The following is a 23073-nucleotide window of genomic DNA, read 5'->3' as shown; positions in this document are numbered from 1 at the left end:
CCCCAGATCATCCAAACCTTAGTCACCCTGCAGACTCTCAGAGTGAGAACAGAAGTTCATGTTATAAGCCATTGAGTTTGGGCAACGGTTTGTTATGCCCCACCATTGTGACAACAGAAGACTGATATAGGTGGCGTCTGCTGGGAGGAACTAGGTGGCAACGGCAAGTGAGTCAAAGAAGGCCAAAGTTATTGGCTTTTGCAAAACCCTGAACCAGTGAGGAGATTTTCCCAAGTGTCCAGAAGGGTGGGAGCCTTTGACCAGCAGCTAGGTAGGCCGAGGAGCTTTATGCAGAGCTTCGCAGCCTTGCTAAAGTCTGTGTTTGGACAGTGGTGGAGACTTGTGTTGCATTCCCAAGAGTGTCAGGAGGTATTGCCAGTCTTGGGCCTGAGATGGAACAGCCTCTACCGCCCGAGGAACCCCTGTTTGTGAGGGATTGGTCTAAGCATCTCCTATGGCCTTACTGTACCTTATGAGCAGGTGAGTGCTGTCACTGGACAGATGAGGAAACTGAAGCGTAGAGTGTTTAATCACTGCTCAGTGTCACACAAGGGGTAGGTGGCAACATGTGGTATGGAAGCTGTGCTCATCATGCTACACTGCCTGCCCCAGCGCACCTGAGGGACTGCAAGGGCTGGGTGGAACACAGGCATCTCAAGATAACCAGGAACCGAGAGCAGAAGGCTTGGCTTGGCTTCCCTTATTCCCAACGTTAGCCTAGGCAAGGCCTGCAACATGGACCTCCTCTCAGGTTGGGAGAGGAAGACTGGCTGAGATGGCATTTCCTAGCAGCCCAGGGGGGCGGAGACTGCAGTCACAATGAGGTGGACTTAAAGAAAAGTAAGAGGCACAGCATTTCTTACCCACCAGACTCTGCACAGATGTTCACCCTTGCAGCCCGTGGTGTTGGGTGGCAGGCTTGATGCTGCCTACCTGGCACAGGCTGCATTTCTGATGGACTCAGGGACCACAGGCTCTAGGCCCCTGCAGGAACCTTCGACATCACTGGCCACAAAGAAAGGGACTCCCAGAGGTCAAATGCAGGAGGCCTTGGCCTGGAGCCAGGGCTGGGGTCAGACCTGGAACTGCAGAAGGGAACACGTCCTGAGCTTGCTGCTGACTCTGGGGAGGGGGCACAGCTGGCCACGGAGCTGCCCTGAAGCCATAGGAGGTGGGGGGACCACGTGGCTGGAGCACAAGATACACATTTTCTGAGAACATTTTTTCCCCAATGCACTCCCTTTGCTTCGTTTTTAGACACCACACTTAAATCATGTATAGATCTGAAATTGAAAGGGAATGTGAGTTTTCCAGGTTTACCAAAGGGGACCTGGGTTAGCAGTAGTGGTGAGGGGGCCTGGCCTTGTATGAGTGATGGCCTTGTATGAGTGATGGTGAGAAAAAGTGATGGTGAACTCAGCTTCCCTCCTGTAGCATTTCCGGAAGATCATTTCTCAGCCCCCACTGTTGAAGAAGAGTAATAATGAACCAAATTTCCTTTGAAAGTCTTTTGACAACATTTAAACTCCATCAGGCAGCCTCAGGAATATTTTCAAGAAAAAATTCATCTTGAGCTAAAGTTTCTGCCTTACTGAATTCATCTCTTTGGAGGGAGTGGTTGTCCCTGCTGCAGATAATTGTGACTGAATAGCAGGACCTGTGTTCACTGTGAACCATTTCCTCCGAGGGCCTGAAAGATCCCGAGTGTGAATTGCCTGGTTGGGTGTGGGTCTCTCACCCCGTGAGTCCTCCCATGAGGGGCCCCTCCTTCCACCCACTGTCCCCAGCGCCTGTTTGTCTTGAGATCTGAGCTGGGGTGCCCAGTGAGGGGTCATCCCTGCTGTGAGATAAAACCGAGGAGTGACTCCACCCCTACGCAGGGCCCTAGAGGGTGTGTGTGGCTTCAACCATCTGGTCAAGAATAGATTCGACTTGATCATTCAGCCCCAGGGGCATCTCGATGGGGTAATGTAACGGACCCAGAAAACCGAGGTTTGGATCTGATGGGATTAAACCCCCAACTGGTGTCCCTGTGTCTTCTTTTTCCTGACACCAGACACCAGGAAGAAACAACTCCAAACACACCCGTCAGTGAACTCCAAAGGGTGAGCTTGGGGCCAGGCGGCCTTTGAAGGCTCCACGTGGGTTTTGAAGTTTAGATTCTTGCAGCAGCAAATCCACTGCTCTGGGCTGGGAATTGGTGCTTGCTAAATGCACAGGTGGTTTTGAGTCATGTTTTCCTTCTTTAGCCAAGTAACACATGCTCCTTACAGAGAGTTAACACGCAAAGAGGCAGGCATGTTTTTAAAGGATAAGTTAAACATTCAACAGGTCCACAGGGACTGGTGAAAGATCTCCTGGCAGCTCAGCCCCTCAGCCTCCCAGTTTCTTCTTGGGAAAGCTAGTGCAGGGCCCCGCGGTGGGGCCGGTGGGTTGGAGGCTATCTCAAGACACCAGGAAGCGATTAGAGGGTCTTAGTCCGTTTTAATACTTTTGCTTGGGAGTCACCTGCTTGGACTGGACTCCTGGCAGCACCCAATGAGAAAGGGACAAACCAGACTGTGACTCTGGCCGTTTTCTCCTCTGTGATTGTGACTTCCTTGCTGCAGCCCTTTCTGGCCCATCCACAGAACACAGACATGTACTTACGGGCTGACATTTCCCCTGCTCCCTGAGCCCGGGTGTGCACCCTGGGGGTGCTCAGAAAGTGTCCTCGGATTGATTTCACGGCCCTCACTTCTTGGAGGAGATGGCATTTCCTGCAGAGCTTCATTCACCTGCTCTGAGCACTCCTCGTCCTGCCTAAGGATGTTCCCACTGGTTTGGCTGAGGGAATGACTCCACTATGCCAACTCTGGGATTCAGGCAAATCAGAGCTACTGGGTGCAGCCTGTGTTGTCCAGCCAGCCCAGGTGTTTGTCCTGAAACACACCTGTGTCCCCGCCGGTTGGTGCAGAGATGCTGTCTGTATCCCAAAGGAGACCCTGCGCTGGCACCCCAAGATACATCAGTACAAGGGGCACAATTGCTGGCCCAGCAGGAACTTGGGGACCCTACACTCAAGCAATGGTCAGCGTCCATGATGACTGGTCAGGTGCCAAGTGAACAAGGAGAGGGGCGTGGGCAGACCTGCTGTGGCCTGTCAGTGCTGTGTGTGCGAGTGGCCGGAGAGGGTGTCAGAGCTGTCCCAGGTGTCTTCACAACCAGACTTGGGCCTGCCAGAACCTAATGGCCCCGAGAGTCCCGACCAGATCCCTGAGGGCCAACCCAACATTCTGGAAGTGACCTTCGGTGCCAAATGGGCTCTGGGCAGCTGGGGAAGGGTCATCACCTCAAATGTCCCACTACCTGGCTCCTCCTCTCTCCTCAGGGACCTGAATCTGCCTACTGGGCACAGGTCCTCACACAAAGTCTAGTCCGAGAAAAACAGGACCACATTGCCAGGTGGCCTGTCCTTCCTCTCCCCACAATCTGTGCTCTGATTCCAGAAATGATGTGCTCATGGCCAGAGATGCCAGGCAACAGAGAAAGAGAATCAAGTCAAAACTCATAATCATTCTTCATCCTATCCCCACAGGATGCTGCATTTTAAATAACTAAGCTCCTTGATTGCATCTGTAGGGAGGCCTGAGTTCCCGTAACTGAGCTGTCTGTTTTCCTGTTTTCTCTCTTTTTTTTTTTTTTTGAGACAGAGTCTCACTTTGTCACCCAGGCTGGAGTGCAGTGGCTTGTTATTGGCTCACTGCAACCTCTACCTTCTGAGTTGAATTGATTCTTGTGCCTCAGCTGTGTGCCACCACGCCCAGCTGATTATTGTAATTTTAGTAGAGATGGGATTTCACCATGTTGGCCAGGCTGGTCTCAAACTCCTGATCTCAGGTGATCCACCTGCCTCTGCTGGGATTCCACCAAAGTGCTGGGATTACAGGCATGAGCCACTGCACTCAGCCTTGTCTGTTTTCTCTTAACGAGTGCTTGATGTCAATGGGAGAAGCAATCCTGGCCTGAGCCTCTAAGTCAAAGTGTCTGGGCTCAGCTAGGGCCAGTCAACATGGACCTGGTTATTGTGGTCCTGATGGTAGATTGTGGTCCTGGTTGGCACAGGTAGATCATCACGGTCTCACGTGTAGCTAGGTTATGGAACATCTGAACAGGATATGAGCAGGAAATGACTTCATTTTTCTCCAGCTGCTGCCTTCCAGCAGCTTCTGTGAGGCAGAGGTGGGTTAGGGTGAGCGAGTGAGGCCAAGTCATTCAAATGCAGGGTTGGACTGCGTCTTAGTTGAAATTTTGATAACTTTACCCATTAGGGATTATTTTTGCATTAAATTTGATTTTTTTAAAAAAAATTCTGCATTCAAATATTTATTTTGATCAATGAATTTTTTGGTGCCCCCTTAAGTTTTATGCCTCACTGGCTGCACCCTGACAATCCAGAGATGCGCGCCTCTCTCCCCTGCCTCACCCTAGTCCCCATCCTGCTGATAGTTCTCTGGTCTCTGCTGCTTGATGACATCTGGGGAAGTTTCCCTAGGATTTTGGTCACTTTGATTTATAATAATAGACTTGTTAATAATGAATGCAATATGGCTGGATACAGTGGCTCATGTCTGTGATCCCAGTACTTTGGAAGACTGAGGTGGGGAGATCACTTGAGGTCAGGCATTCAAGACCAGCTTGGCCAACATGGTGAAACCCTATCTCTACTGAAAATACAAAAATTAGCTGGACCTGGTGATGGGCCCCTATAATCCTAGCTACTCAGGAGGCTGAGGCAGGAGGATTGCTTGAACCTGGGAGGAAGAGGTTGCAGTGAGCTGAGATCACACCACTGCACTCCAGCCTGGGTGACAGAGCAAGACTTTGTCTCAAAAAATAGAAACAAAAGTTAATGGAATAACTCGTGTTGGGTGTTACAAAATCCAGGCCAGACAAATCTAAACTTTAATCTCACACCCAGTTCCTAGATGACTCCCTTCTCCAACTCAAGTTCAACCTCAGTTTCAGGGGTCTTTAGTTTGGGGGGTGGGCACCACCTGCTCCCTTCCCCACTTTTGTTCCTGTTTTTTCTCTGCTGGCTCCTCTGGAGTTGGGTGCATTCAGACGTAGGGACAGGCTAAAGGTCTTTGGCTTTTTGGTTCTGTTGATAAGTGAGTTCCAAATATTAGCCTTCTCTTGTAGGATAGTTTATTTATTTGTTAAAACTATTTATTTAGAACACATCATTCATGTGCCAGACATGTTCCAGGGACTGGGAATAGAGTGATAAATGAGATCAACAAAAATACCTGCCTACGTTAAGTTCCTATTCTAGGGAAGACAAAAAAAGAAAGAAAATACGTGTGTACTTAGTACAATAGAAAGTTCCAAGTACTGTGAAGAAAAATAAAGCAGGCTGGGCTCAGTGACTCAAGTCTGTAATCCCAGCACTTTGGGAGGCCAAGAGGGGTGGAATGCTTGAGCCCAGGAGTTCAAGACCAGCCTAGGCAACACAGGAAAACCCCATCTCTACAGAAAAAAAAAAAAAAAAAAATTAGCTGGGTGTGGTGGCATGCACCTGTGGTCCCATCCACTGGGGAGGCTGAGGTGGGAGGATTGCTTGAGCCAGGGACTCAGAGATTGCAGCAAGCCAAGATCGCACCATTGCACTCCAGCCTGGGTGACAGAGCCAGACCGTGTCTAAAAAAAAAAAAAAAAAAAACCCAGAAAGCAGAGATGGGGGCAAGAGGCTGGGGATGCAAGGTACCCTGAGCTCCCACAGGTCTCTGTCCCTCTCCTGTCTCACTGGGCACAGGCCACCTGGGGCTTGTAGTTGTTTTGTGCCAACCTAATATCTTGTTCTTCCCAACAGTCGAAGGCCAGTTGAGGCTTCTCTGTCCTCCACAGGGAACAGCATTGGCCTAAACCTGCAGACACCAACCATTAATTGCAAAGGGAAGTCAGCTCAGGTGAAACTGCTGGTGAAGAATGATTCCTGTGTAGGGACATAGAAGTTGACATTTCTTACGGTAGTTGATTTAATATTGGGCCTCAATATTTCACTCTCCCTGTAAGAGTATGACACAGCCACATCCTTGCCAGGGCGTGAGGGAGGGTGGATAGACTTACCCATCCCACAGGTATTGCTCGTGGCTGGGTGACTTTCTTATGCCAATGAGATTTTCATAGACACGGCATAAGCATTAGCCTAGAATGTGTCGGCACTGCCAGGCCTGCCCTCTAATGCTCTTGATTTTTCCCACAAGATGAGCGTGCCCCAGGGAACTGCGGCTCCAACTGCAGAAGGAGAGGCATGTGGAGCACACATGGTTACAACCCTCAGCCTGGAGTCAAGTCCAGACTAGATCAGCCTAAGCCCAGCCAACCCACCGGTGCAGGAGTGAAAAGCAAATGCTAACTGTCCATGACATTGACTTTCAAAGGGGCGTGTCATGTTATGCAGCTCATCCCAGCAACAATGAAGGTGTTTCTCTATCAGTCAGTCAGCAAATAATTATGGACAAAAAATGTGCCAGGAAGGTGGAGTGATTTGAGTAGATTTGGTCCCTATTCTCATAGAGCTTACTTTCTGGAGGGGAAGACAGGTGATGGATGAATAAATATAAATTATTCTATTAGGTTGGTGCAGTAGTAATCCCAGTTTTTGCCATTAAAAGTAATGCCAATAAAAAGTGGGGAGGAGCTGGTGCTGCAGTTCATTAAAAGTAATGGCAAAAGCTAAGATGACTTCTGCTCCAAACTTATTGAATAATTACGAGTGTGCAAAACGCTGCAGTGTGAGAGTTCCAAGTGCCAGGATAGCATCTAGCTTCCTGGAGTCAGGAGATAGGGGTTGGCAACCTAACCAAGGTTAAGTCCAAGTGATGGGGGCGGGCAGGGATTGGTATTTCAGTGGAGACTCCAAAGATGAATGGTAATTAGAAAAGTGAACCCTGATGGTGAAAGGGGAAAGTGTTTCAGGCACAGAGAACAGCATATGCAAAGGCCTATGTGGGGAGAACATCATGTGTTCATCGACCTGAAGGGCGACCAGCAGGCTGGAGCTGAGTGGGTTGAGAGGAGGATGGGGAGCCAGGGAAAGGCACCCCACACAGAGGGCACAGCAGGGGCAAAGGCCCGGAGTCAGGCTTGAGCCTGTGTGGTTTGAGGAACTGATAGAAGCCTGTCCAGCAGGAAAGTAACAGCAGAGGGGAGACCAGAAGGCTAGGGCAGAAGGCAGGGCCATGCTGGACACTGTGGGCTGTGGATGGGAGCTGGCATTTATGCTCAGGTGATGAGAATGTGTTAGAAGATTTTAAGGAGGGCAGTAACATTTGGGGATAACGTGCATTCTGGAAATCTCAACAAACTAAATTCATAGTTTGAATGTTCATAAGACTTCTGCACAGACAGAGAGAAATAAGATCGTTTCTATAGCTGTGAGATAAGATCATATTAAAAATATTACTAAGTTTTTAAAGGTCATTCCAAATGGTGGATTTTGATCTTACATTTTGGACATAAGAAGACTGCAAGGTTAATGGAAAGTAGAAAAGTTTCCTGACTTGTGTGAACATAAAAGAAATATCAATTTGAAAGCAAAGCATTTATTCATTCACTTCCTCTGCAGTTTTCTTGACTGCTGAAGTTCATAAGAAGGGATTGTTCATGAGGGTCATGGAGCTGGGGACCTGGGGAGGACTGGTGTTGTTCTAGTTTGAGGGTCGCAGAGCTGGAGAACCAGGGAGGAGCCGATGTTCTAGTTTGAGGGTTGTGGAGCTGGAGACCTGGGAAGGAACTCGTGTTTTTTTTCTACTTTGGGGTTCATGGAGCTGGAGACCCAGGGAGGAGATGGTGTTGCTGTTCTAGTGTGAGGTTTGTGGAGTGGAGACACAGGGAGAAGCATTGTTTTAGTTTGAGGGTGAGGGAGCTGGAGACCCAAGGAGGAGCTGGTGTTGCTGTTACTTAAATTTTAGTGTTATGGAACTGGAGAACTGGGTCAAGCTGGTACTGCTGTTCTAGTGTGAGGGTCATGGAGCTGGAGACCTGGTGAGGAACTGGTGCTTCTGTTGTTTAATTCTGAGGGTCATGGAGCTGTAGACCAAGGGAGGGGCTAATGTTGCTCTAGTTTGAGGCTCATGGAGCTGGAGACTTGGGGAAGAGCCGGTGATTCTGTTCTAGTGTGAGGGTTGTGGAGGTGAAGACCCAGGGAGAAACGTTGTTGTTCTACTTTGAGGGTCGTGGATCTTGAGACCCAGGGAGGTCCTGGTGCTGCTGTTGTTTAAGGCTGAGGGTCGTGGAGCTGGAGACCCAGTGGCAAGCTGGTGTTGCTGTTGTTCAAGTCGGAGGGTCATGTGGTTCCAGTTGCAGGGAGGAGCCAGTGCTGCTGTTGCGTGTTGAGGGTCATGGAGCTGGAGACAACTAGAAGAACAGCAGCAGCTCCTCCCTGGGTCTCCAGGTCCACGACCCTCAGACTTGAGGAGCTGGAGACTCAGGGAGGAGCCAGTGCTGCTATTCTACTTTGAGGGTTGTGGAGCTGGAGACCCCGCATGCAGCTGCTACTGCTGTTCTAGTTTGAGGGTCTTGGAGCTGGAGCCTTTGTGAGGAGCTGGTGCTGCCTTTCAAGTCTGAGAGTCATTGAGCTGGAGATCCAGGAAGGAACCGGTGTTGCTGTTGTTGTCTGAGAGTTGTGGAGCTGGAGACCCAGGTAGGTGCCAGAGCTGCAATTCAAGTTTGAGGGTGGTGAAGCTAGAGACCCAAGGAGGAGCCGGTGCTACTGTTCATGTGTGAGGGTTGTGGAGCTGGAGACCTGGGGAGAGTCTGGTGCTGCTGTTCATGTCTGAGGGTTGTGGGGCTGGAGATCCAGGGAAGGAGGAGGCGCTCCTTCGACCAGGGAGGAGGTGGTGCTGCTGTTCTAGTTTAAAGATGGTGGACCAACTGACCAACTGACTGTGTCTTGAGAGGAGACCAGGCCCATGAGCACAAGGGTATCCATGGTGAGGTTCCATGGATGGAGCACCATGGATGTTTCTGATGTTCCTTCCTGATGTGGATCTGCCATCTTGCTATTTAATGAATCTTGTTTATAACTGTCTTCTAAATACTGAATAGAAAAATGTATTTGTACAATATGGGTAAGGTATAAAGAATATCGGCACATTGGACACACAGGACCTCCACCAAGTTTAGGGAATAGAATCTGAAGAGACATAAGTTTGGATGCTCCCTGGAGGTCCCTCCTGAATCCCAGTCCCTTCCCTTTTACAGAGGGAATCACTTTCTGCTTTAGTCTTTATTATTCCCCCACTTTTCTTCATAGTACATTTCTTTCACCATGTATTTGTGTATCCCTAAACAATATGCCATTTAGTTTTTGAACTTTCTGTTGTCTTTTCGAGACAGGGTCTTGCTCTGTTGCCTCGGCTGCAGTTTTTGAACTTTGATATGAAGGAATTATTTTGTGTGAATGCATTGGGTCTGAGCATTTGCTCGATGTCTACTTTTGTCCTCCATTCTCTTCCTGAGACCCATCCACATTGACGTGATTCATTTTCATTACTGTGTGATCTCCCGTGCTATGAGGGGAACATGGGAAATGTCTCTGTTTTCCTGTTGATGAGTGTTTGAGCAGGTTGGGGCCCTTAGGACTGTGTTGCTAGAACGTTCTTGGGCATTTCTTTTGTTCACAAGTGCAAGTCTGTTCCGGTCAGTGGCTTTCAATTATTAAAATTTCATCCCTGGTAAGAAAAGTAATTTTCCTCATAATCTAAAACACACATCCTTTCATATACAAGTATACTTAAAAAAATTCACAACCATTCTTAGCAGTGGCTGAACGTTCTTGTTGCTCTCCATTCTCCCCAACCCTTGCATTTACTGGATTGTGGGATTTTTGCCAGTCTGTTGGGTGTCATGTGATACCTCATCCTGTTAGGCTGAGACCCTCTTCATGTTTTTATTGGCCATTCTTTCACATTTCCTCTCCTGTGAAGGGCTGGTTCAACTCTTTTGCCCATTTTCTCTTTAGTTGTCTGAATTTTTGCCTTTTTCTTTTATTATTATTATTTGAGACGGAGTCTCACTCTGCTGCCCAGGCTGGAATGCAATGGCACGATCTTGGCTCACTGCCACCTTTGCCTTCCAGGTTCAAGTGATTCTCCTGCCTCAGCCTCCAGAGTAGCTGGGATTACGGGTGCATGTCAAACTCTCCCTTCTGGCTGGCAGCCTGTCCATCATGCACTCTTCATTTCTGGGCCACCAGGAATTCAAGCCTTAGCAAATCCAGAGGCCTCCAGTAGATCAAGATGACCCCATAAGACTCATGAGCCTTAATTCCTTTGGTAATAATATCACTGAAATTTCTTAAAATACTTTCCCATTTTCTCTCATGCTACCTGATGGAAGAATTCCTGCATTTAATGTTTTAACTTACTGAAGAAGAAATCTCCACAAAAAGAGGATTTTCTGTTTTCTGCTTTGGTTGTGGAAAAAAAGATGCTTCTCTAAACCATGATTTTGTTCTTCTAAAGCATTGCCACTGAAATATCATGGCCAACTTCAGAACACCAGGAATTCTTTTCATGTCCTGAATCAGAATTTTCTAATTTGTTCATAAGAAAATATATATAGGCATGATTCTTTCCTTTAGTAATTTATCTCTTACTGATATTTAAATAAAAATATTTATTTTCTAAAAGGCTTATTGACCTTCAAATTTGCGTTATAATCCAGTAGAGAATTAATGGGATTTTATTCTTCCTTCATGTTATGGGTTAATAAACTAGGGATTCCGCTAGACTATTTGGGAAGCAGAGAACTTAACGATACTTCTAAATTACAGGTCCTCTGTCAGCCTTGAACATTGTCCTGATACCCTGGACAGACACCAATGTTCCTGTTCTTAAAAAACATAACTTTTCTGGTTTGGCCCCAGCACACTACACCCTGGGCAGTGACGTTCCTTGTCATCCCTCAGCCCTGAACACACCTACTTCTTTAGAAGTAATCCCCACGTCAGATTAATCTCTATTTTTAAAAGTTATTTTATTCCCCTATGGAGAAAAGATCAGATTTGTAATGTATAAAGAACTACAAATAAATAAAAATACATATAATTGTCCTAAGATTGGGCAAATGCTATAAGCAGTTCAGAGATTCTGAGGAAACCCGTGAAAGAGTTGACATGTCCTACATAATCAAGATAACACACATAAAGAACAATGGAATGCCCTCTCACACCCATTCTATTGACAAATGTTTAAATCTGTCTACACCAGGTGGTGGGCAGGAAGTGGAGCATCAGAGACCTCCTCCATTGTGGGTAGGAGTCTCTATTGAATTGTTCCTTTGACATCGACTCAGGTGATATTCACGACAGTGGATGCTGTGCTCATCCCACTAACCAGCAATCCCAGTCAGTTCCAGGCTCCAAGCACGTTCTAGAAAGCATGGAGATATTTGGTTGTTTACTTTGCTGTTGCTTTCATAAGAAACAGTTAGCAATAAAATATTCCACTAAAGTAGAGCATGTTTTCTCATGTTGGTGTTAGATTTCTGTTTCTATGTCAGACTAGAACATCTGAACTAGCAAAAAATTATGCAACCCAAATGCTGGATAAAAAGATGTTAAATCTTTCAAATATATTAATGAGGACTTCTGAGTGAAACACAATAAGAAGCACCACATCAATCCAAATCTCCCCACCTATTTCCAAAAATATAGAGATCAAATAGTGGGGCAAATAAAACATCATGATTTATATTTTCAGCTAAATAATGAGGTAGGAAATGCCTAAATCCATCAGATCCTTGTCTGTAAAACAGATAATCAAAACAACTGGTGAATCTTGGGTGGTGTCTGAGCATGAGATGGATCTAATGTATGGATGCGGAATCTGTTTCGGTGATTGTATTGTGCTTATTAGGAGAGTGTTGTGGTTTGTAGGAGGAACACTAAAGTATGGGGCATGAGGTGGCATCATTAAAGATGGGGCATCAGCGTGGTGGCTAGCTCTCAAGTGGCGCAGGCAGAGAAGTTCTCTGGATTCTGCTTGCAAATGCTTTGCAATTCTTGCTTGTTTCACATTGGTTTTGCTTTGTTCTGTTTTACTAGTTGATAATGGGAACTTAACAAAAACATTCTTTTCGGAAACTGATGTAAAGAGATAAATCCCTCAATAAATCCACTATGGTTCCTTCTTCTCCTGCAAAGCCAGGGCCTCCAGATGTTTCCCTCTCACCCTCTGTTTTCTGCTTTAGGCAGCTTCTCCTCCCTTCACCTCTCCTGCAGGCAACTCCCAGGCCCTTCCACAGCCTGAAGCAGCTCAGCCCAAAACAGGAGCTGGGGTCATTCAGGTTCACAGGCTTTGACCCTCACTTGAATGCCAGAGCTGGCAGGAGGTGAGTCAGAGAAAAGGCTAAGCAGCTATTCTGAGATTAGATCTGCTGTCTTACTAAATAAAATAATAATGAAGGTAATACTTTTCCATATTAAATACTTAAAAATTTCTACAACAGGCACTGTGGTTCATGCCTGTAATCCCAGAGCACTGGGAGGCCAAGGTGGGAAGACTGCTTGAGGCCAGCAGTTGAAGACCAGCCTGAGCAACATAGGAAGACCCACTCTTCCTAAAACTAAAACAATTTGCCGGGCCTGGTGGCATGCGCCTGTAGCCCCAGCTATTCTAGAGACTGAGTCTAGAAGATTACTTGAGCCCAGGAGCTGGAGATTACAGTGAGTGAAGACTCTGCCACTTCACTCCCGTATGGTTGACAGAATAAGAAACTGTAAAAAACCATAAAAACAAAACAAAACAAAATGAATGCAATTCTTGGTCACTGCATCAAAATGATCCCTGAGCTTTGAAGTCATAGCGATACTGTTTGGAAGAATAAGGTCATGCTTCAGAGAAGTGTCTGCTTTTCCACAATCAAAGAAGTAGAAAGAAAATGCTTTTTTGCTAGGATTTCTTGTTCGGTTAAAACTTGTGCAGGAATTCCATCCGTTAGCACTGAGAGAAAGTGGCAGAAGACGTTAAGAAAAATGGCTGCTAGGATCATCAGTAAAGGTAATGAGTGGCATGAGATGTTGAGTGTACAATGTCCTCATCATGTGCTGGGGGCCTGTGGGCTTGCTAAGGCTTGCACTCCTGCTTTCCAGAAAGGCACAGTGGTGAGTAGACAGGCGACCTCCCTGAAGGGAGAGCAGGAACCAGAACAGGCTAACAGAGGCTTCTTGATATCATCTTCCACCTTCAGAAAAGATGAAGCGTTGGTTTAAGTGACTGAGAAAAACCTGGGTCTGTTCTTCTGGGTGATCCCTCCCAGGCCCTCCCCATTTCGGAGCCTCTCCCCCAAATAAGGAACATCCCTCCAATGCTACCCCTGGCTGTGCAGCCTGTCCCAACCTCCACCCTCCTTCACCACACCACAGAGCCAGCCCAGGCCCTGCTACAGCGCATGGGGGCTCAGAACTGAGACTGGTAATGAGGGGTCTGCACCTTCACTCAGGGACTGCTCCTCCCTCTCATAGAAGGGTCTAGAGGACCTGGGGGAGGCCTGTCCAAAGAGAGGTCTCTGGATCCATGTTCCCTGGCCTTGGGTGGGCTTGCAGGCAAACCTCCTTCTTTCCCCTTCGCTCTCAGCCTCTCCTCACCCTGGGAGCTGCACCCATAGCTCTGAATAGGACTGTCCCTGCCCCGCCCCATTCATTCCCAGCCAAGCTCAGTGGCAACCATGGACCTCTAGCAGCAGCTCAGCCTCCCTGTCTGAGTCCACTCTGCTCCAGGCAGGGCCATCAGCTGGCTCAGGATCTGGAGTGTGAAGGAGGCAGAATGGCAGGGGCATCACCCTAGGGCCAAACCAGGAATCCTATGGGTCCAAGGGGCCTGGCCTTTTCCCAAACCTCACCCTGGACATGCTCTACTCTTCACCTTCCACCTTAAGTGCTGGGACCCAAGCTGTTTTCTCTGGGGATGCAGCCTTAGAAACTGGGTGGGCTAAGGTCCTCACAGCCCCCTTGTCTGAGGATTCTCCCAGATCACTCTCCTCTTAGCCTTCTCCAGGGACACCCTTTCCCTTGACATCCTAGGTGAAACAGCCATGCTGCTCCTCTCCTACTGCGCGGACTGCCCATGCCTGAGTTCCTACTGCCTGCAGGCCACACCCCACTACCCTTCCTGAATAGGAACCTGCTCTGAAACAGACCTGAATTGGCTAAACCCTCTCAAGCTCAACAGGGCTTGAGCCTTGGTATGGGCCCCTCCCTTTCTCTCTGGTTCTGACAGTGAGAATCCATCAGAACTCAGGGCTGAGCTACCCAGGTCATTGCCAATAGGTGACACTAGGTCTCATTCATCTGTCTCATGTCAGGATGAGAAGGTTCCTGCCATGGGGAGATGTGGGACGCTGGGTATTCTCCTTCTGCATCCTTCCACCTCATCCACCTGCTCCTTGCTCCCCTCCCAATATTGCCCACAGTACCTGTCACTCTGAAGGACTCTCCTCAGATGCCAGGGAGGATAAAACAGAGGATGATGATGAGGAGGCTCCAGGGACTGAAGGTGGTGGCCATGGTTTTGGGTTGGGTTGTGCCTGGGGCCCGAGAGTGTGGTTCTGAAATGGAAACACAGGAGTGACAACTCTTGTCCAGGCCCCAAATCTTAGGGGATGCCTCTTCAGCTCCTGCCCCCCCAGCTCATCCTGGAAGAGCTTTTGTCCCCCTCTGCTGTGGGGAAGCCGCTGTGACAGTTTCTGGGGTAGGAAGAGAGAGGGTGTCCCTGTCCTCGGGGAGCTCACACAGCTGCTGAGGGAAGCAAGGTGATAGTACAGCCCCCCCTCCTGCTCTGGCGGAAGAGGAGGTCATGCCCCAGGGCCAGGGAGGGGAGGGTCTTGGGGCTGGCCTTTGAGGTAGTTTCGATGGATGTACAGAAACAAATGAAGGTAGAGGAAAGGAAAAGTGATTCTAGGAGGAAGGAACACTGACGAAAAAGGTCTAGAAACACTATGACACCCACAGATTTGAGGCTGGTGAGAAACGCACAGTGGGTGGAGCACAGGCAGGTGCAGGGAGGAAGAGTAGTCAGGAGGAAGAAGGGAGAGGAGGATGAGAGGGCACAGGCACGCCAGCACCCCCAAAAGGAGTCCCCCATGAGGGGGTCATGTTCACACTCACTCAAACACTCACACACACATGCACTCACACACACTCACACACCAGGCTAAGATCTGAACTCAAGAAAGCTTCCTTTTTGCGCCTCTCACTTGTTGGATCCGGCATTTTTTCCCAGTACATCAAAAATTCTTCAAGCCACATCTTACAATCCCCCACTGAAATCTTGTGGAAGAACGTGGTCACCTCCGTGTTCTTCTCTCACTTATCTTTCATCTTCTTGGCTCCAGGATGAAGCACTGCCCACTTTCTGTTGTTTGAGTCAAAGAGGAGGAAAGTCTGTCCATTGAAGAGGAACTGCCAAGATCCTCTGCCGTGTCCATGGGCTTCGTGCTCACAAGACATCCGGGCCTGCAGAATGAGGGGCTCTGCCCCATTGGAAAGAGATCAGCTCTGATCTTGACAAGTCCTTAGCCCCACCCTGCTTCCTTTCCTGGCTCCTGGACTTGCTCTTTCTGCTGCATCCTGCCCATGCTTCTCAGCCTCTTGTGTGACACAAACTTCTGATTTATTTGTTACATGAAACCAATAAATGCCTCTAAGTTACTACTGTGTCTGCTCCCTGCTGTCCTGGACTATCTGAAACTTACCAATGGGCACTAAATTCTCCACTTGAATGTCAGGCAGTTGCCCTTTGAGGAAATCCACCACGTCTCCTAGTGTTTCAGTTTGTTTTTCCCAGGTTTTTGTGACATTGACTTTCTTCCCCAGAGAAGCAAAGGCTTTGGCCTTGTGGTTAACACAGTCATAGTGAAGAAAAGGCGTTTCATCCACCAGGCCTTGAACTTCACACCATCGTGGTTCAGGTCTGAACTTAGCGGTGATGTTGAAATCATAGCAAAGACAGTGTGTGTCTGTGGAAGCAAAACACAGGAGAGGATTGGTGTGGAGGGAACCTGAGACGCCTCCTCCCCCTTATGGTGACTGCAAGTGAAGGCCTCTGAGGGGCTGGGCTGGTAGAGCAAGATGTGCCCCAGCCAGGGCTGTCATGTCAACTAGTTAAAGACTAGAGCGTCTCCCTTGCTTGAGTATATGGAGGAGAAGGTTCCTGCAGCCATGAAACCACATGTCCCCTCCAGACATGTCCCACCTGCCCTGTGCCAACATCAGTCAGCACATGATCTTGTTGGAGAGGTGCCAGGCCTGTTGTGGCAGGAAAAGGCCTGGATGAGGAGGACCCTCAGCAGCAGCCCATGTGGACTGCAGGAGATGGGAGAGGGTGTGGGAGCTGCCCTTGCATGCTCCAGCACAGTGGGGGCGGCGGGGGCGGGGGGAGGGGGTGAGGGCAGAATTCAGTTTAGATAAACAAGTGATTAATGTCATGGGTCACATGATTTAATATGTTTGCAAAGCCCCGGCAATGACACCCATCTGCTTTGAGGATACATTCCTGGAACCTTGGAAAGGGATGGTTCACAGGGCAAGAAGTGGAAAATCCAGAACTTCTAAGTCAGGGTGTAGAAGAAAGAACAAAAAGGCTCAGAGAAGCACCCATGCCAGAGTGACTGCAGTATGAAAATCCAGAACAATGTCCACTCTCTGTGCTCATGGGAAGCCTGGAGGACTCCTGTTTACCCAGCATATAAAGAAGGCCCCAGGAGAAGGCAGAAGACTGTCAAGAAGCTCAGGGATGCCTGTTGCTGAAGGCCGGGGTCAGGGGTAGGAAATGCTGTTCCTGAAATGGGCTCCCGGTAGTAATGGGGGTGGAAAATCCTGAAATAACAGATCTCAAGTGGAGGCCGTCAACTGTCAGGAGGAAGGAGGGTGCAATGATGGAAATAATTAGAGAAGTCACAATGGCAGCTGGGGACCTCAGCCATAAGAAGGTGTGCCCATGGCTCATAGAACAAAGGGGTCAAGGATCCAAAAGAGATGGAAACTCAACCCGAATACTGCTAGATTTAAATAATTACAACAAATAAAGACAAAACACAAGGATGGATGACCTGGATGCTGAAATGAGTCACCCCAGGAAATAATCGGGCTCCTTTGCCCAGCTTTGAGTACTGAGCCACACCTCAGACCCAGAGTCCATTACTAAAAGGAGAGCCCAGAGGCCCTGGTGGGCCCCTTCAATCCCACAGCAACTGCAGTGACTCCTTCAGACTCCCCCACAGAGCCAGATGGGCATTCACTCTGGTAAGTGTACACCATGAAATGGCAAATACCCAGATACTCCTGGTGGACACAGTGTGTGTCCTCCTTCTAGAGATGTGAAGTGTTGCTCCCCTGATACTCATGAGGTGCATTTGGGGCAAAATAAAGGATGGACACCTGTGTCAGGTCCAGCTTAGGGGGATATGCTGGGTTCATAGACCCATTCGATGGTAATTTCACATTTCCTGGATTCGTACTGGGAATGGATAGTGTTTGTAGTTAATGTAGTAACTATTATAGGTTGTGCTGGTCATATGACCTTCCCTGTCACTATTCAACTCTGCTCTTGTAGCTGGGATGCAACCATACACACTCTGTGATGAGGGACTGGACCTACTTATATGGTTATTTGACCCTGGAGTCCCTAAGATCCCAGAGGCATGTGTGGTTGGAAAAGGTGCTATGTGGATTTCATGGCAATTGCTAACTGCAGAATCACAACAGGGTCCCCTAGTGCTCAGAAGCAAAGCTGTGCCACTCACAGCAGTGAAATCCCCTCACTTATAAGAGGCTCCAGGTGTGGTCCTGGGCCCTGGTAGAGATGGGCCTCCAGCTATGGGAGGGCAGTGACCACACAGCCTCAGAGCTGCCCATCACAGGGTGTGCTTCTCACCCTTTAGGTCATTAGGAAGATAGGCACGGCAGTGAGAAGACACAGGTGGGTCTCCTGGGATGGGCTGGAGCAGGGCCACAGAGAACCAAGAAGCTGCACAAGCAGTTGGCCCCGATCCCCAGGACACCACATGGGTGCACCCCTCACCCTCAGCTCACACCTGAGGCTTCAGGGAGGGTCCCTGATCGCCCTGAGGGACCGATGATGCCACCCAGCAGCAAAGGAGGGGGGCATTGGCCCCGAACCATAGAACCTCCACTCATCCATCACACCCACACCACCCAGAAGCCACAGGCAGGGTCGGAGACACCTGTGACTCTTTAATTTACAGCACTTGGAGATGACACCCTAGGGTATGGGGAACCAATTGCCAGGACACAGCATGTGCCCTCATCTGGGGTCAGCAACCTAGGATGGTGTTCAGATGTGTTCTCCCTTTTATCTGCAGGTTGCCGTTGCCTGCTGTTGCTCTACAAAGGGACAGGACTTGACACACAGAGAACCCATGGCCAGCAAGGACCAAAGTGCCTTCAGCCTTTCCTTTCTAGAAAGGGTTTGCTGACTCCTGCCTGCGTAGTGACTATTCCATATGACTCTGGCTCCCCAGTAGGAAGAACAGGCGGGTCTGGGACCCAAGGGCAGTAGTGGGCGCCTCTACTCACGGGCGCTCTCAGGGTCATCCTGGGGGAAATGGTTCTTCCCATCCCCCCTGCACTAAGTTCTGTGGAAAGTGTGGGGTGTGTTTGCTGGGGTGTGTCCTCAGGCAAAAGGCGAGAAGGTGCTAGTTGCTGGGGGAGGTGCTAAGGACCCCTTCATGGATGGGGAGGTGAGGGAGGCCTGAGTGGTGACGGGGCTGGGCTGAGATGGGGAGTGAAAGGATGCGACCTGGGTAGTGGAAGTGAATGGTGAAGAAGTGGTGAATGGTGGGAAGTGTCTGGTGAGCTTCTTGGGTGGAGGTGAGTGCCTGCAGCAAAGCGCAGTAGAAGTTTCAGGGCGGAGCCCTGGGGATGCTGGAGGGTTTTTGTGGTGGAGACCGGATGAGAGCAGAGCAGGCCTGCGACTGGTGGGGGAGTCTGTGAACGCGTTCCTGTGGAGTTCCCCTTCACCCCTGTCCTGATCCCAGCTAGGGTTTCGGGAGCTCTGGTTTCTCCTTCCCCAGGGCGAGTGGGGTTGCGGAGCTGCACCAGGGATTCCCGCTCCACCTTGTATTCTGCGGCCCTTTGGCCCCTCCACCCTCCTGTGGTTCCTTTTTCGCCCTCTTTAAAAACCCTCCTGGTCTGCAGTGCAAGCTGCAGCCGCAGGACGCGGACCCAGCGTAAAGGAGCCGCAGCGGGGAACTCAGCGGGGGCGATGTTTGGGGAGATGGAAACCCCCTGCAGTCCACAGTCCCCGAGGTTTGGCCCCAGCCCCGGACTAGGCTCCATCCTGGAACTCACCGTCCTGCCCTGACCCTGACTAGCCGGACAGCAGTAGCAGAAGCGGGAAGCACGGTAGGAAGGCGGGGCAGGCGACCGCTGCCACTGGGGACCTGGGGCGCAGGGGACCGGAGCTGGGGTCCAGGTGGATATGGACGGAGGAATCGCCTAGTGCCTCCCACTCAGGCTAGTGAATTGAACTGCTCCGCCCCGCCCCAGGCTGCGATCCAAGGGGCGTGATCCGACTACTGCCCTGGCTTGGGGGTGCTCCACCCCGCCCCGCCCCGCCCCGGGGTCGTCACCTGACAGCGGCCCAGGCGGGCGAACCCTCCCCCTCCACCCCGCCCCCGCGGCTTGGTGGCGGCATCCCAGTGCCCCGCGCGGGGCAGGACACGGTTCCTTCCATGACCGCCTCATTTAATTTTTCAGCACAGCATTTATCATTACCCTAGTGTAAACACTTATGCACAGGAAGGTGAAGAAACTTAACAGGAATATTGCGTGGCGGCCGTGTGCCCAGTCACCGCCTGTGCCAGCGACACCCGCCCTCCCTCTGCCTGCGTCTCGGAGTTCCCTCCCCCCGTCCGGGGCGCAGCCGCTTCCCCAGTTCGCAGCAGACCTTCTTTGCCTCTCCACTAAAAGCATAAGGAGGTCTTTGAGTATATTCTATATCTCTTTATGACTTTTGGGAAAAAAAGAAAAGAAAGGCCTAGTGGCCTACCGTGATCAATCATCATGTGATTAATTGTGTTTCCATGGACAGCAGAAGCCGAGGGTGGGGTCTACGCATGGGTGGAGCTCACTTTGCTGCACACCCATCTGTGTCCAACCACACCGAAATCTATGGCTGCATCCGCACCTCTGCTCAGTCCCTGGATGGTCTCTGCAGCCATCCTCAAAGGGGCATCCCGAGTGCATCCTCATCTCAGTCACCATGGAAACATCTAGATCTATGGACAGAAACCAGAGGAAGGCGAGGAGCCCAGTGGCCCCTGGCTGCAAGGGAGGGCTTAGCCTGGGGTGAGGAGTGAGCAGAGCTCCTGAGCCCACTCTGCCCCCAGCCACTCAGCCCGTTCCCCATTGAATAAGTCTTCATGTGGGGGAGAACCTGCACCTGGTGACCAGCAATCCCTAGGGTCCTGAAGCTGTGGAAAAGAGGAGGAGGCCTGGACCAAGCCCAGGGCCTGTCTCTGCTTTCAGGACACGGTCATGGGAGGGCAGCCACCTCTGTGACTGAGCAGGGACACAGGAGCCTAGAAGGTTCTGGCCTGATGCACTAGAGCCACTGTCCAGGAGGGGCCACGTGGAGAGTGGTCTACCCGACAACAGACACAGGGGGGTGAGCTGTTCTCAGACTTGGGAGGGGCATAGCTTGGTGGGTCTGGGCATCTGTGCGTGAAAAGAGCCTCCCATGCATAGGGCTGAGGACAAGCAACCCGGGTTAGTCCTGGGAGGAGGCCACTGGGAAGACCCTGGCAGCACCACCCCTGAGGCTGGGTGACCTGGGTCAGTGACTGGGGAAACAGGAGGAAGGCAGAAGGAGGCTGGCAGGAGATCCTCGAGCAGGACAGCCAGGTGAGAGCCTAATCGGGGGCTGGGGCCAAACCTCGGGGGTTGTGGACTGCAGCAGGTTTCCATCTGCCCGAACATCGCCCCCACTGAGTTCCCCGCTGCAAACATCGCCCCCGCTGAGTTCCCCGCTGCGAACATCGCCCCCGCTGCAAACATCGGCCTCGCTGCGAACATCCGCCCGCTGCTAACATCGCCCCCGCTGAGTTCCCCGCAGCAAACATCGCCCCGCTGCAAACATCGCCCCCGCTGAGTTCCCCGCTGGGCTCTTTTATGCTGGGTCCTCTTCCTGCGGCTGCAGCTTGCCCTGCAGAACAGGAGGGTTTTTAAAGGGGCCTCTGTGCACACCTGGGCTCTCCTGCCTCACCCCTGATGCCCGCATTTGGCCACCAGACTCAGACCAGCCCAGAATGGGGATGGAAGTGGCCCCAAAGTGACTGTAATGACAGGGATCTAGCGATCATGCATTCAGACATGGAAGTCAGCAGATACTGTGGCTGAATATTCCTGTGCAAGGTTCTTCAGCTTTCTGGGCGTGGATGTTGGTATGTGGAAAATGACAAATGCTATGAACACAGATGAAATGAGTAGAGTCTACAAGGAACCCTGTCCTTGCACATGCTAAGCACCCAGGGCAGGTTTCCTATTTTAGTTGTGAGCCCTGCTGCCCTCCTTGAAGTCAGCAAATGCCAGGCCCACCCTGAGGAGAGCCAGAGCTCTGAGCCCAGGCCCTGGCCTCTTCATGGCCCTGGGGGTGCTGTGAGGGAGAGGAAATGAAAGCAAGACCCACCATCAGGACTCAGGCGTGTTTTTCAGACCCACAGAGGATGATTTTTCTCTCCATCACCTGGTGAGCCTGACATGATTTAAGGGTGGTTGGAGGCTGAGTGAACCAGAGAATGAATGAGAGAGTTGTGGAAGTGAATGGGGCTCAGAGGAATAGCACAGGTGCAGAGGGGAGCTGGAACGGAGGTCGTAATAATCCCCAGGGGCCTGAAGGTGGCTGCATTGAGGTTGATAAATTTTTTTGCCCATTTTTCCTGTTTTAGTTGGTGTTTCTTTTTTCTTCTTTTTCTTTCTTTCTTTCTTTTTTTTTTTTTTTTGAGACAAAATCTTGCTCTGTTGCTCAACCTGGAGTTCAGTTGGACGATCTCAGCTCAGTGCAACCTCCGGCTCCTGGGTTCAAGCGATTCTCCTGCCTCCGCCTCCCACGTAGCTGGGATTAGAGGCGCCTGCCACCGTGCCCAGCTAATTTTTGCAATTTTAGTAGAGACAGGGTCTTACCATGTTGGCCAGGCTGGTCTCGATCTCCTGGCCTCAGGTGATCCACCTGCCTCGGCCTCTCAGAGTGCTGGGATTATAGGAGTGAGCCACTGGTTCCGGCCACAACTTGGAAATTTGTATGTCCACCTGGGTGTCCACATTTTCCAATGAAGAGTAACTTTGGTTTTCAACCAGTCTGGGGTGCTTCATCAGGATAGAAACTTCTAGAAAACATAGTGTAATGATGGACAGCAAACAGCTGTTTTCAAATGATTTGATTGAGCCTAGAGTGCACCATAGCGAGGAAAATCTTGCCTTTTTAAAATTTTTTTATTTTTATTTTTATTAATTTTTTTGATGAATCTTGTACTGTTGCCCGGGCTGGTATGCAGTGGTGCAATCTTGGCTCACTGCAACCTCCGCCTCCTGGGTTCAAGTGATTCCTCTGTCTCAGCCTTCTCAGTAGCTAGGATTACAAACACCTACCACCACGACTGGCTAACGTTTTTTATTTTTATTTTGAGTAGAGACGGGGTTTCACTATGTTGGCCAGGCTGGTCTCAAACTCCTAACCTCATGATCCATCAGCCTTGGCCTCCCAAAGTGTTGGGATTAAAGTTGTGAGCCACTATGCCTGGCCGAAAATCTTGCATTTAAGCAAAGAAGGAATGAGTCTGAAAGCAGGAATGGAAATGGGAAAAGATAAGGGGGCCAGAAGGAAAGTGGAGGAGAAAAGAAGGGTTAGGGTCTGAGAGGGAGCCAAGATCCAAGTATTTCCAGCCCCATAGCCTGGAGTTGCAAGTGGGTGGGGCAAGGCCACTGGAGCTGTGACAGCCTTGAAAGCCAGGGTGACTCATGTGGGGGCCCTCTGTTTCCTCTGGGTGTGTCACACCCTGGGCTACAGGTCC

Source organism: Macaca thibetana, chromosome 4 (assembly GCF_024542745.1).
Source record: "Macaca thibetana thibetana isolate TM-01 chromosome 4, ASM2454274v1, whole genome shotgun sequence".
NCBI classification, from domain to species: domain Eukaryota; kingdom Metazoa; phylum Chordata; class Mammalia; order Primates; family Cercopithecidae; genus Macaca; species Macaca thibetana.
The sequence above is the reverse complement of the archived record's forward strand: the minus strand, read 5'-3'. Positions refer to the sequence as shown.